The sequence below is a fragment of the Solenopsis invicta genome, chromosome 11 (genome assembly GCF_016802725.1).
Source record: "Solenopsis invicta isolate M01_SB chromosome 11, UNIL_Sinv_3.0, whole genome shotgun sequence".
Taxonomy (NCBI): Eukaryota; Metazoa; Arthropoda; class Insecta; order Hymenoptera; family Formicidae; genus Solenopsis; species Solenopsis invicta.
The window spans coordinates 1,792,418-1,804,656 of NC_052674.1; the positions used below are offsets into that span (position 1 = coordinate 1,792,418).

The 12,239-nt window shown below is 43.6% G+C and overlaps 1 long non-coding RNA gene across 1 annotated transcript in view; it reads right to left on the reverse strand.

Annotated features, from left to right (window-relative positions):
• LOC120358919 overlaps positions 1-11,777 on the reverse strand; it is a 127,093-nt gene extending 115,316 nt beyond the window's left edge. The window contains exon 1 of the long non-coding RNA XR_005575814.1: positions 11,152-11,777. This is a non-coding gene — a long non-coding RNA (uncharacterized LOC120358919). The remainder of the gene's footprint in view (positions 1-11,151) is intronic.
• Positions 11,778-12,239: the final 462 nt, after the last annotated feature.

Sequence of the window (12,239 nt, forward strand, 5' to 3'; positions counted from 1 at the left end):
ATAAACTTAGGACAACTCTTGGCAACCTATCAGATACTATGAGCAACAATTAGCAATTTTTGAATTATAAAAGAATTTTATAAAAATGCTTAATTTTGTTTAATAAAAAGTACCATGCAGTATTGTAAAATATTACAAGGCAATATTTTTACACTTTGAAACAAAATTTTCTTAAATGATATATAATCATTTGCAAAATTTGTCTTTATACGGATTTAATGCTACATATATCGTCTCTTGAAAAAACCCGCTTACCCTAGTAAGATTCAAATCCGAGAGTCTTCTATTTTACGTACTATGTTATTTCTTTTATTGATAAATGTATTATATATTGTTTATTTATAATAAAACAACACTGATCAATTTATCATGCTGCATGATAAAATTATCATGACCGACTACGTCAGAGTTTGATTTCAAATCACCTCTCGTTTAAAAAAATATTAGTAGCATTTAAATATTAACTCTAAATGCATTGAAAAAAAAAATGTTGACTAAATTTCTTCAATTCAAGTATTTATGTATTTAGGTTAAATTGTTTCAGTTCAAGCATTTATATATTGAATTTAAATACATGAATATTTGAAATAAAAGAAATTTAATCAAGTTGAAAAATTTAGTCGAGTCAACAATTTTTTTTCAGAGTGTGTACGATATGATAGAAGCAAATAGGAAAACAAACATTAAAGTATAAAAATTAAATAATTATTTAATTTTTCTCGAAACGAACAAGAGAAAAACGATTAAAAGTTTTATTACTTTTTATAATTAATTAAATTCAATATGACGTAATGGTTGTTATTCCCTATTCTTTAACCGTGCAAAAAATAAATTGTCAGTCGTGGGACGATTCTTGCCAGCCATTCTGAAATTCTTCGCTCTATTTCGCATCTACTTTCGTTGAAGGTCCATTTAATTTAGTCTGATTATTTGTTACTGTCCATTGATTGAATCCGCTTTAACGACTGCCAAGATGAACAGAAGGCATTTACCCGTAAAAGAATTGCGATTAAGCACAAAGCCGAGTCGCCGAGGGTTGGGGACAGACGATGCAGCGGGAGGGAGGAGAATTCGTCGCTTCCACGAGAGGACGGTTCCTCGAGTCGTCTTTCATGAGGATTTTCGACGAGGTCTCTTCTCGCCTTTAAATCATGAGCGCCCTCATAATTTCCGTGGAGTCAAACAAAAGACGCGTAAACAATGGCCACGGGAAGGATGAGAGCCGTCGGTGTCAAAGGAAGCGCCGCTTAAAAGTTTAATTCGCTAATTGAACCCGCGGCGTAGTCGCAGCGCCGACAATAACTGCGCAAATAAACTTGCGAGTACTTTCAATCCGTTTTTCCTGTCAAAGGAAATGCGCGCGCGGTAGGCGCTGCAATTTCGTTTCAGTCCGGACGGATGGGAAGGAGCGACCTTTTTTCTCCCCTTTCCTCCCCCTCCTGTCTTGCCGACGAGAGTTCGAGCGAGAGAGGATAAATAAATTAGTAACTCGTTGCCTATTCTCCCGCTGACGGCGCGCGCCCGTTCACGTTCCCGTAGAATGAAAAGTACATGCAAAGTTCGAGCGGCGGCACCGTGAAACGCGCCTGTCCCCTTTCATTTCTTTCGGCTGCACTTCCGACCGCGCGTCGAAATTATTCGCGTATCGTGTCCGCGTCGTTTGTGCACGTGGATTTATATCCGATTTATCCGATTATGCGCGGCCCCCGATCGTATTATACATTTTCGCGCGGTCGATTCCGCGCGTATACGCGCGCGTTTTATCAAATTTGGCCGCGGCCTTTCAGCGAAGCTGCGTACTTTAATAACAATAACCGCACGGCCGCGCAAGGTTTACAACGAGTGCTTATTTTATTCCATATATATTCGCAATTATTGTACATTATTTCATTTTTACGTGGTTTTATCACGTTCATCGATCGCCCGTACCTTTAATGCGTATTACCGTTCATTCTACTTTTATCATGGCTATTTATTTTCTGATTTATCTCATCCATTTGCGCTTTCAATCACGTATTATTTTATTTCCGCAAAGTCCGTTCCATTTTTCGCGATTCGGTCATCGTCAATCATTTATTTCCGCTTCATATCTATTGTCATATTTCATTCCGGCGATTTATTTTAATAAACTGCCACGATAAAGCTACAAAAATTTATTCCGACGTAATTTGTTGACGGCCATTCATCCGCCCTACGTCGAAGTCGAATCACTTACGGAAACAAATGTAAATGGATGTACATATAATTTCTACGGCAGAGCGCGGCCAACGTTTCATCATTGTTCGCGTTACTTCGATCAGCAATGTCGCTGCGCAATGTTGATGGAAACTCGTATATAGCAAATTCGCAATTCAGGATTACACGATATTCGCGGATTCTTGCGTTTGCGACCGTGGATTATATATCCCGAAATGGCGAAACGCCGGAACTCTCGCCCGTCATCGGGAGAACTTTGCCGCGAACAAAGGCACGCGCGCGGTCCGTATCCGCGGAAGAACTTCCTACGATGAATATATTTCAGCCGAGAGTCGTTACGCTCGTACTCGAGCTCTTGACGAGTAACGACGCATTCGTTCCACGGCGCTCTCCGTCCGCTGTAGCATCAACGAAGGAAGGAAGGAAGGGAAAGATCGGCGATACCGTGCATCCCGTCGCCACGCCGGTCGTGCGCGCGTATCTACTTAGGTACCACCACCGCGAGGAACGTTATCAGGAAAGTTTTGGAATTTCAAATCGGCCATCCGGAGCGTTGGTCCCTCCATCCCTGTCCTCGAATCTCCGGTCGTTGCCTCTCGATCCCGGTTTGACGTAATTTTCGTGTTTTTCCTCTCTTAGCCGGGGAGGGAAACGTCGACGCCGGGCTTTGACGCAGAACTCCCGGAAAACGTACGCCGATCCGCGAGGAGATTCCGGCGACGTCGGGGGTAAGACTCCGGCGGCATCTTTCGGTCCATTGGCCCGACAGAATGATGTAGATTCGTCGTCGTGCACGCTCCGCACGCGTCGCGTCGCGTCGCCTCGCGTCGCCTCGCGTCGCGACGTCGATGGTGTTTGCTTATTAATAACCGTTGCCGCCATTCCGCGCGGCCATTCGTTCCGTGGGATGACAGACGATGATTTGCGGCCGGTCTCGGCCGCGAGCAGTTTCCTGATTTTTATGTAAGAGAGAACGAGAAGATGGCGCCCGGAGACTCAGGACCCAGACGATCGTAAATTAAGCCGACACCGCGTTTCAGAGAGCGTGAGACCCGGCGTACCCGCGTGTCTCGATACACGCGCGTCTCGCGGTCGCGCGAATGCCGGCTCGGTTTAGTAATGACGACACTTTTTAAACCGCCGCACCTGTTCGCCGTCGGTACGACGGCACACGTGCTTGGGGAGTAAAGCGATTCTACTTATTCTTTTTACAATAATTACAAAACATTAAGCTTCGCGCGGTGTAATTAACTTTCAAGGCAGCATGTGGAAAAAAAGCTCTACCTTTTTGGTGTCATCGTGGATATTTTCCTTTCAAACTACTTTTTCATCTATTTAAAATGGTCCACAAAATCTCTAAAAATTCATGAACATACCTAAGTAGAAATGAATCTAGTCGATCTGAGTCAACTGGCAGGATATAATTGGGTTAGATTAAGTTTTTTATCTCGTCACTGGCTACATATTCATAATCAGTTTTGTAACTGTTAGACGTAAATGTCTAGTCACTATATAAAAAAAAAATGATGACGCTATGTTTTCAAAGATATGTAATTTAGTTACTGTGTAACCGTTGACAGTTTCGAATTAGTCAACGGATTCGAATTCAGGTAATCTCATAAAAGATTTGTTTAGTGATTGAAAATCTGTAATATACGTAACGTAAATTATAGATGTTCAATACTAATAATGTATATTGGAACATAATCCCTGATATAAAAAGTAAGATACAATAAAAAGTTATATGATATAAATATTCAGATTAGATAGCTGTTAGAAGGGTTGAACGTTATGTTACTAGGACTGTATTCAGGAACATTAGAGATACTATTTTATTCTTGTTCTTTGTTGAATGTTAAACAGAGATAAAATGATATCTGAATGTAGCAGAAAGATGTTTCTAAACGCAGCTTAGATAGTAGTCGTGAAAGACACAATTTTTCAAGTTTCTCGTGACTAGACATAAAATTTAATTTCTACTAGAGTACTTTGAAGTTTCTAGAACAAATATCTATACTTTATTTTAGAACAAAATAAAATGTAGTATAATTTAATTATCTTTGAAATTTTGAGATATTTTTAAAAACAGAAATCAGTCGGAATACCCATGATCGTTTAAGAGTTAAAAATTTAGGTAACAATGATATTAAGATGTCTATTTTTGTCATTACTCTTTGCCTTAGAACGTAAAAGAGATAAAATATAAATAAAAGTATGAATGAAAAAGAAAGATTAAAATTCAAATTTTTGACGAGTCAAATATATTGGTTATTTTTAAAGTTTTAACATATTAATAAGTCTGTGATATCTCTGAAAATTGTATGGAGATGCGCTCGAAAATTGAAAAAGTGACGTAAACGTAATCTGATATAAGAGCTTTAAATAGGCAAAAATTTGTTTCATCTTACGCTTCTAAAATCGATCGCAAATGTAATAAATATTGATCAATGATCGTCGTATTTGAGGAATAAATTTTGAGATGTCGCAAAGTAGGTCGTATTACGAATTGAATCGACTCAGCAGGTTCTTTTCGCGGCGGATGGGTCGCGACGGAAAACGGGTCGCGCGTATATTTATACGCTTCTAAAAATCGCTGCAGTCGCAATAGAATAATGAGTGACAGCTGAAACGTTCGTACTTGTGCATATTGCAGTTCCGCTTCGATTCGAGCGAACACCGACGTTCCCGTTAGCCGGAGAGGGCGACGAAAGAATTTTTACGCTCACGCGCGTGAAACGGGATCGGTTGACACACGCAGATGCGGGCGTTACGTTGCCTTCTCGTTCGCCATCTCGACGAAGAATCTCTATCGCGACGGACCGGCGACGGCGACGGCGACGGCGACGGCGCAAGCGGCGACAACGCGACCTGGTGACATCCAGCCTCTCTCGCTCCACGTGTAATGAATCCGATCCTCATTTCCGAGATTGTTTCGCGCGGTACCCCGATACATCATGCAACACGTTGCGTCCCTCTACCAGCGGAGCGACGCAAGGCGGCAACGGCAAGAGTTGAAGTCAAGTTTAAGCTGCCGTCGCAAGGCGACGCAACCGAGAGAAGTTACGCGGCTGAGGTGATATGTGTCAGGTCCACAATACTCGGGCGGGGACTCGACTAAGTAAATGTTATTTCCGCCGGTGCATAATTGTGACTCCGTCGAGAAACGCCGTGACGTTAATGTTAAGGACGACGGGGAGCTTGGCACGAGACGGAAGACGCTGTTTCGCCGACGCCTACGACGCGACGCCGGCGACGAGTGGTGAAAAACGGGCTGCGCGAAACACAGTGCGAGTTACATACGGATGAGTTACATACGGATGATGGTGCCGCGCCGCGGATAATTAATCGCCCGCAGAGCCGCATTTGTCCCGTTAATGAACGCAAATCGTGAGACATGTTATCCCGAATTTCGTTAGGTCTTAATATAGCGCGACCTGACATTTCTAGAGCGAACGGAGAAACTTTATTACATCCGGTTTACCCTGCCTGCAATCTCGCGTGCGGCGTGCACGCGAGTGTTGGGAGCGTTGTTAAGCTAATCGCATCAGCAGCGTATCGCCAAGGGTTCACCACCGGTAAGGTCCTACGAACGATTAGGCGTTTGTCACGTCGCGCGAGAGAATAGGTGACCGCGATAGGTAGTCACGTTCGAACGACGAAGGACCGTCGTCGTCGCGTCGATCGTAAGAACGCGTTAATTATTTTCCAACGGGATAAGTAATTTCCAAGCGTCGTGGAATAGAGCACGCGCGCGCGCGCGCGCGAGACGCGGGGACGCGGGGACGAGGGGTTTGTTTAGACCGACGAGAGGAGTAGTACGTAATCATCCGCAGATGAAAGAGCTGTCGGAGTGTCGAGGCGAACGAAAGGCAGCACAACAGAGCCACTCTGTGCTTTGCCTCGAACCGTGGTCTTCCCCCTTTCTACCTCAAACCCCCGAGGGCCTACCCTCTCCGCGTTTCCCTCCTCCCCCTCCTTACCGTCCCTTTAAATTAACCGATCAATCGGGCCACACCAACATTTCCTCCGACATCAAACACGCGTCGCTTTGTGATAATTAATCGTCAGTCTTCGAATGGCGCTACCAAGCGGCGGTTATTGGCAGTCTGATGAAATTTTTGCGCGGAGGAAATGGCGACCAAAAGGAAAGAGGACGCGGGAGCGGGGGGAAAGAATACTTTTTGACGTCAAAGGGTCGAAGAACGTTCCGCAGGATTTCACCGGTGCGCCGCCGTGCGCGCCGCGCGCCAGCGCGAGCGCACGCGAGCGCGCTCACGTATTACGGATAAATCAAAGGTCGAGACCATTCGCCTTGAGGGCTCAAAATACTTTTGATCTCGCATTACCGTATTATTAATTCAACGAGCGTGACATGGGAATTAAAGAGCAGACAGTCTCCGTGCACATACGCGGATCTTATCGGTATCGTCGCGCTCCGTATAATCGAAATCGGAGATCAAAGCGCGCGCTTCGGTTTCCTTCCCTCCCCGGCTTTCTTTCCTTTCTTTCTTTTATCCCGCCCCGTTGCGTTGCGCGAGCTCGCGTACCGCGAACAAGAAGTCATTATGTACGTGTTCATCAATTACGAGATATTATGCGTAATTATGCGGCGAGCTGCCGAGGGAAAGCGAAGGAAACCGAAAAGAAAGGAAGAGATAGATATCGTCGTCTTTTCTTCTCTCGCGGACGGCGCGAGGGAAAAATCCGTTCTGCGAACAATTAGGGGAAGGATACCTCTTTTGGCGACCCGAGGAGGGATGACGTTTGTTTAGGAGTGGCGCGAGCAGTCGTACTCGCGCGACGTTCTAATTATTCAACAACATATACGGCTCACTGCAAGTCCGGGAACAAGGTATCTCGCTAATAATAGCTGTCCGGCTTGCGGTTTACGTGGCTGGAGTCCCCATAGTCAAGAGGTTCGTGTAATCCCTCTGTGAAAGCTCACCCTCCGACGCGAAGTCGGGGGTGACACCACCGTACGGTAACGGCGGGTGTACCTTCGCGGCACTTCAAACGGAATCGTCAAAGGTTCATCGAGTAAGAGTAATGTAATTCCCTTGTTACTGTATATCCGATCCACGGCGACTAGTCTACTGCACGGTATCCGCTTCTGAGCAACGGGGCATTGTCTCAAACCGCACGCTTCCCATCTCCGTGCGACAGCATTGAATTACACCGCATGCTGCTCTTTCTTTGTCGCGTAACGTCGCCGCGGACCCGCTCCGATGAAGCTTTCACGCGCGCCCCTTCTGTGTATTATTGCGATAAACGAATGCTTGCGATCGGAATCTCTATTTCTGGTTCGTTGTTAAACCACCATTATATATGTATATCCTGTTTCTTCATATAATATAATAAGTATTTTATATGTTAAACTGGTCATTTGAAAAACACGAGTAAAGTAATTTCTCTGTTGGAGAATTAAAAAACTGTTTTATTAAGAAAAAAATCAAAATATTAGCGAGCAAGTGTTACTTGTGGCGTTTCCTTCGATATTTATTAATTATAAAAAAAAAACTAGTTGTGACTATGAAATACACATTTCTGCGAAATATATCTTACCTTGATGATAATAAAAATTCATTTCAATAGAATAAATTTATATCTTATAAATAAATTTTGAAGTATTCTATTGTCAGTGTGTCTTGTTATAATTGCAGTACCAAAAATAATTAAAAATAATTAAAAAGCGCTTCATTATCTTATACATTAAATGAGTGGAACATATCAGTTTCCAACTTATTTAAAAAAAAAAAACAAATTTTGATTTATGTTGTTTCTCAATAAATCGAGCATTTCCGCGTATATAAAACAAATTCTGTAAATAAGTTACATTGCATTCTATTTCATATTTGTTATAAGACTTTGTTATAGAAAAATACAATCATATAAAAACAAACTCGTCATATCGAATTCCAGTATGCTAAGATTCATTATTGAGTGTATTTATATAGAATATAATGAAAGACACAGACACTGATTTACGACGTTTCTCATGTGTCTAGAAAAGAAGTGCTTAACTAATGTGATTATTACAGGAAATCGTACGTCTATCTCCTCTGATTCTAAATCCTTTAATATCTTAATTTCGACAAATTGACTTGTGTTATTTTTCAATAATTTATATGATTTTAAAACTCGATATCGTGGTTCTATTTCACGAAAATGTTTAAAGTTATGCTCAAAACAGTTATCATTATTAATCATACATAAATGCAATGATGAATAAAAACGGCATGTCGTGTTGTGTTTTGTTGTAAAAAAAAACTATTAATACTCGTTCAAGTATTGTTCAGTATTTCTCACATGATTACGGAGTGAACGACATATAATTTATGATGCCGAAAGCTAACAGTTTCATGATTTTTGTCCACCTCGCAGGACATGGTCCATTATTTTTATTCTGCGAACCGAGATCCCAAGATCTTTCCCGTGCAATTGAAGATTCTCCCCCCGCGTGCCCGAGAATAACCACCAGGGCACCCATATATACATGTTTATTATTTAATAAAAACGTTATTGTGGTGAGCGAGGAGACACGGATCGTGCAATAACCGCGTCGCGGAGTAAGATTGGCGTCGAATCCGGCGAAGAGCAGGACAAACAGACGGACGCAGATATTGGGTTTGTCTCCTCCTGCGCCCTCCGGAGGATCGTTGTCCTTCCACTCTTTCGTTTCGCGATCCCTCGTGTGCGCGAGTGCGTGTGTGCCTGTGTGGTGTGCGCGAGAGTGCGGAATTATCTATATCCACCCCCGTGTTCGTGGCTCCAGATGGCAGCAGTGGCCATTGCCGCGGAAACCGCTGAAAGTCACCGACGTGCGACGACGCAACGGGGTTGTACTACGCCTATGTGTGCTCTCTTCGTGGACGAAAGCTATATGACCAGAAGGACATTGTGTTCGGGTGGGGCGAGAAAGACGAGGGAACGAGGCTATACCAGCGCGGAGGAGTGTGTCAAGCGCAGCCATCCCCGCTCCGCACAGGTTTCCGGCTATAACGTGATTCGGGCGGGACAATATATTATTTTAATGTTTTAATATCGTGTCGGTGTGGTCGTTCGGACAACGCGGTGTCTGCGTTTAGGACGTCCATACGCTCCGGCTCGTCGTCACCATCGCTGATCCGATTTGGAACCGATAATATCGGAGCCGCATCTCCCCTTCACACCCCTTGGCCACTTTTTCGCAAGTAGCTCGCTAACAAGTGCAAAGAGGAGTCTATTTCATTCCCCTTATGTAACCACCTAACGGATGCTATTTTACGATGACGTTAATACGTCGAATCCTTCCCAAAACAGATTTCTAATCAATAATTCAGTAGCACGAGACCTGATAAAAATTAAATATATAATACAGAAGCATTTTGGAACAACTTTCTCCAACTCTGTCAAATGTAATAAAATCGCGAAATAAAATCTTGAAAGCCCACTTGTCAAAAACGTATCGAGTACAAGTATCAATTTACATTACAAATCGGAAATAGAGATTTCAGTCACTTTATCGGATTCGCTAATACGCTGCGTCGACTGTAAATCTCGGCGGGCAAGATTCCCGCGCTCTCGCAACGGCACACATAGCAACGCTCGGCGGTGTTTGCGTCGCGGTATACTGCGTGTTCTGGGGAAAGAAAAAGCTCGCGCACCGTCGCATTGTGCTCTCGCGGCTCCTGGTTCGCGGACGATTTAACATGGGGGCGATAACGACCGGGATAAATCAGCGCCCGTCCGAACGAGGCGCGGCCCGAAATCAATAATAATGGGCAGGAGCCATTAGTAAAATTAATAAATTATGCCACACATTATGTGCGCATTGTGAGTCGCGCGCTAGCTCGTCGGGGTAATACGTCGTAAATCATATTAGTGAATAATCCGCATCACCATAACCAGCCGCACGGGCAGCCGTTGCGTTTTGCGCGACGACAAAAGTGGTATTAACCGCTCGTTCGCCGTTAACGTCCCCCCGCGTTCCTCGTAATCATTGCGTAATTGTGCAGCTCTAGGCAATGCCGCGGCGCGGCGGCCTAAGAACGTAAGCTCTTTCGGTAGTCAGATCTTCGTCTCTTTACGAGATGAAGATCAAGAGAGAAATACGATCGCGAAAAGAACAATTTTGCTGAAATACGGATTTAAAAATAATTATGTTGAACCCTTTAAAAAAATTAATTTGGTTGCTAGAATGTCAAAACTGTTTGCAGCAACATTATCGTGCTTGGGAATCCTACATAATTATTTCGATGGCTCGACATAAAATTATTTTCAGAGTGTGTCTGACTTTCTGAATTGAAATTTTTAAATACTAAATTAAAATTGCTCTTTCCATGTACCACTTTGGTAACTGTCAAATATATACAATGCAAAAGATAAAAAATATGCAATTTTTTTCAATCCTGTGGAAAAAGTCTGTAAGATATCTCAATCTTCTACATATTTACACGGGTATATGTATATCAGTCAGTTTGTGTAAATTTGTGAGAGACGGGAGATTCTGTCGAAAATATTAGAAATTACAGTACATAATCAAGTCTTAGCGAAATCTTATCTTAATAAAATATCTTGCGCAAATTCTTGGAGGAAGAGAGAAGCCGGCTGATACTGGAGGATGTAGATCCAGACTTGTCGCGAATCAGAATTGAATGGATGACATTCGTTAGCTCAATCCGTTAGCACACCATCGTTAGAATTGTCGAAAAGTTTGCGCGGACGCGATAGAATCGAGCCGCGCAGTTCTTTTCCTCGTTCGTATTAGCGCGAGCGGAGTAGCCGGTTACCGGTTGGAGCTAGGTATCTATCGACGAGCGCATAGCTTCCTATTAGCGGGGCACTTCATACGGACGGGATCCTGGGCTCTCGCTTCGCTTCGCCTCACCTCGCCTCGCCTCACCTCGCCTCGCCTCGCCTCGTCTCACCCTCGCCGCCCGTGGGCGATATCGTATAAATGTGTCGTTAATTACTTACCCCGCGGACGCGACACCGCCGTTCTCCTCCATCGGTGTTTCTCCCCTCCCACACTCGCCACATCCCTTCTGCTCCACAGACCCGTCACCTCCACCGACTGCCTTCCGACTGCACCATCTACGCCCCTCTTTCTCTCACCTGCTCCCTCTTCCGTCCCCGTCTCTCTCTTTCTCTCACGTCATCCCTCGATCGCGCTTCTTCCCTCTTCGCGCCGTCTCCTCTTCCACCTACCAGCCACCTCCTCCTCGTCCTTCTCATCCTCCGGCACGTTATGGCGCCGCGTGTTAAGGAAACTAATGTTTATTTGAAAAACTAATTGAACGGGACTCTCGCGTCTACAGCCGGCAATTAAACGAGATTACTGCAGTAGCGCTCGAGCCCCCGGGGGGATTAGATAGCACAGTAAGATATGGAACGCGTAATGTTTAACTACGGCTGCCGGCAGCCCTCTGAAGCGCCGCCAATAATTAATTGTTAGCTCGATACTGCCGCGGCGAAACCCGACCGATATCAAAAAGCCGGAATAACCACGGCGAGACAGTCGAGCGGCTCTTTCCCTTTACGCTTCTCTTCCTTTTTCTCTCCCCCCCCTCTCTCTCTCTCTCTTTCTCTCTCTCCCTCCTTCTCCCTCGTGTCGTTTGGATTTCTTCGTTCTTTTCGCTTTGATCATGATGCACGATATCCGCGAAGAAGAATGAAATACGCGCGTGCACAAGTATCTCAAAATAGAATGAGATTTAAGTACGTATTGTGCATTGGATCGCGCATATTATGTAAAACCTTCGCCTCGTGGAAAATAAATCTTTGTGAAGATCTTGTGAAAAGATAAGCGCGTCTGAATGATATATCATTGAAAGCTTAAAGTCAATCAAATATAAATAGTTTATTTCTAGAGACTAGAAATAATTTCTATGAAAAACCATTTTTTTTTAATATGCACAGAGATTAATTTGATTTTTATATAAATTAAATTTACTAAATTAAAAAACAAACATTTTAGCGAAATTAAATTTCACGCATAATTTGTTATCAAAAAGTAATTATTTTCTAAATATTAATCAAGACTGTCAATTAACTTTTTAATTTGT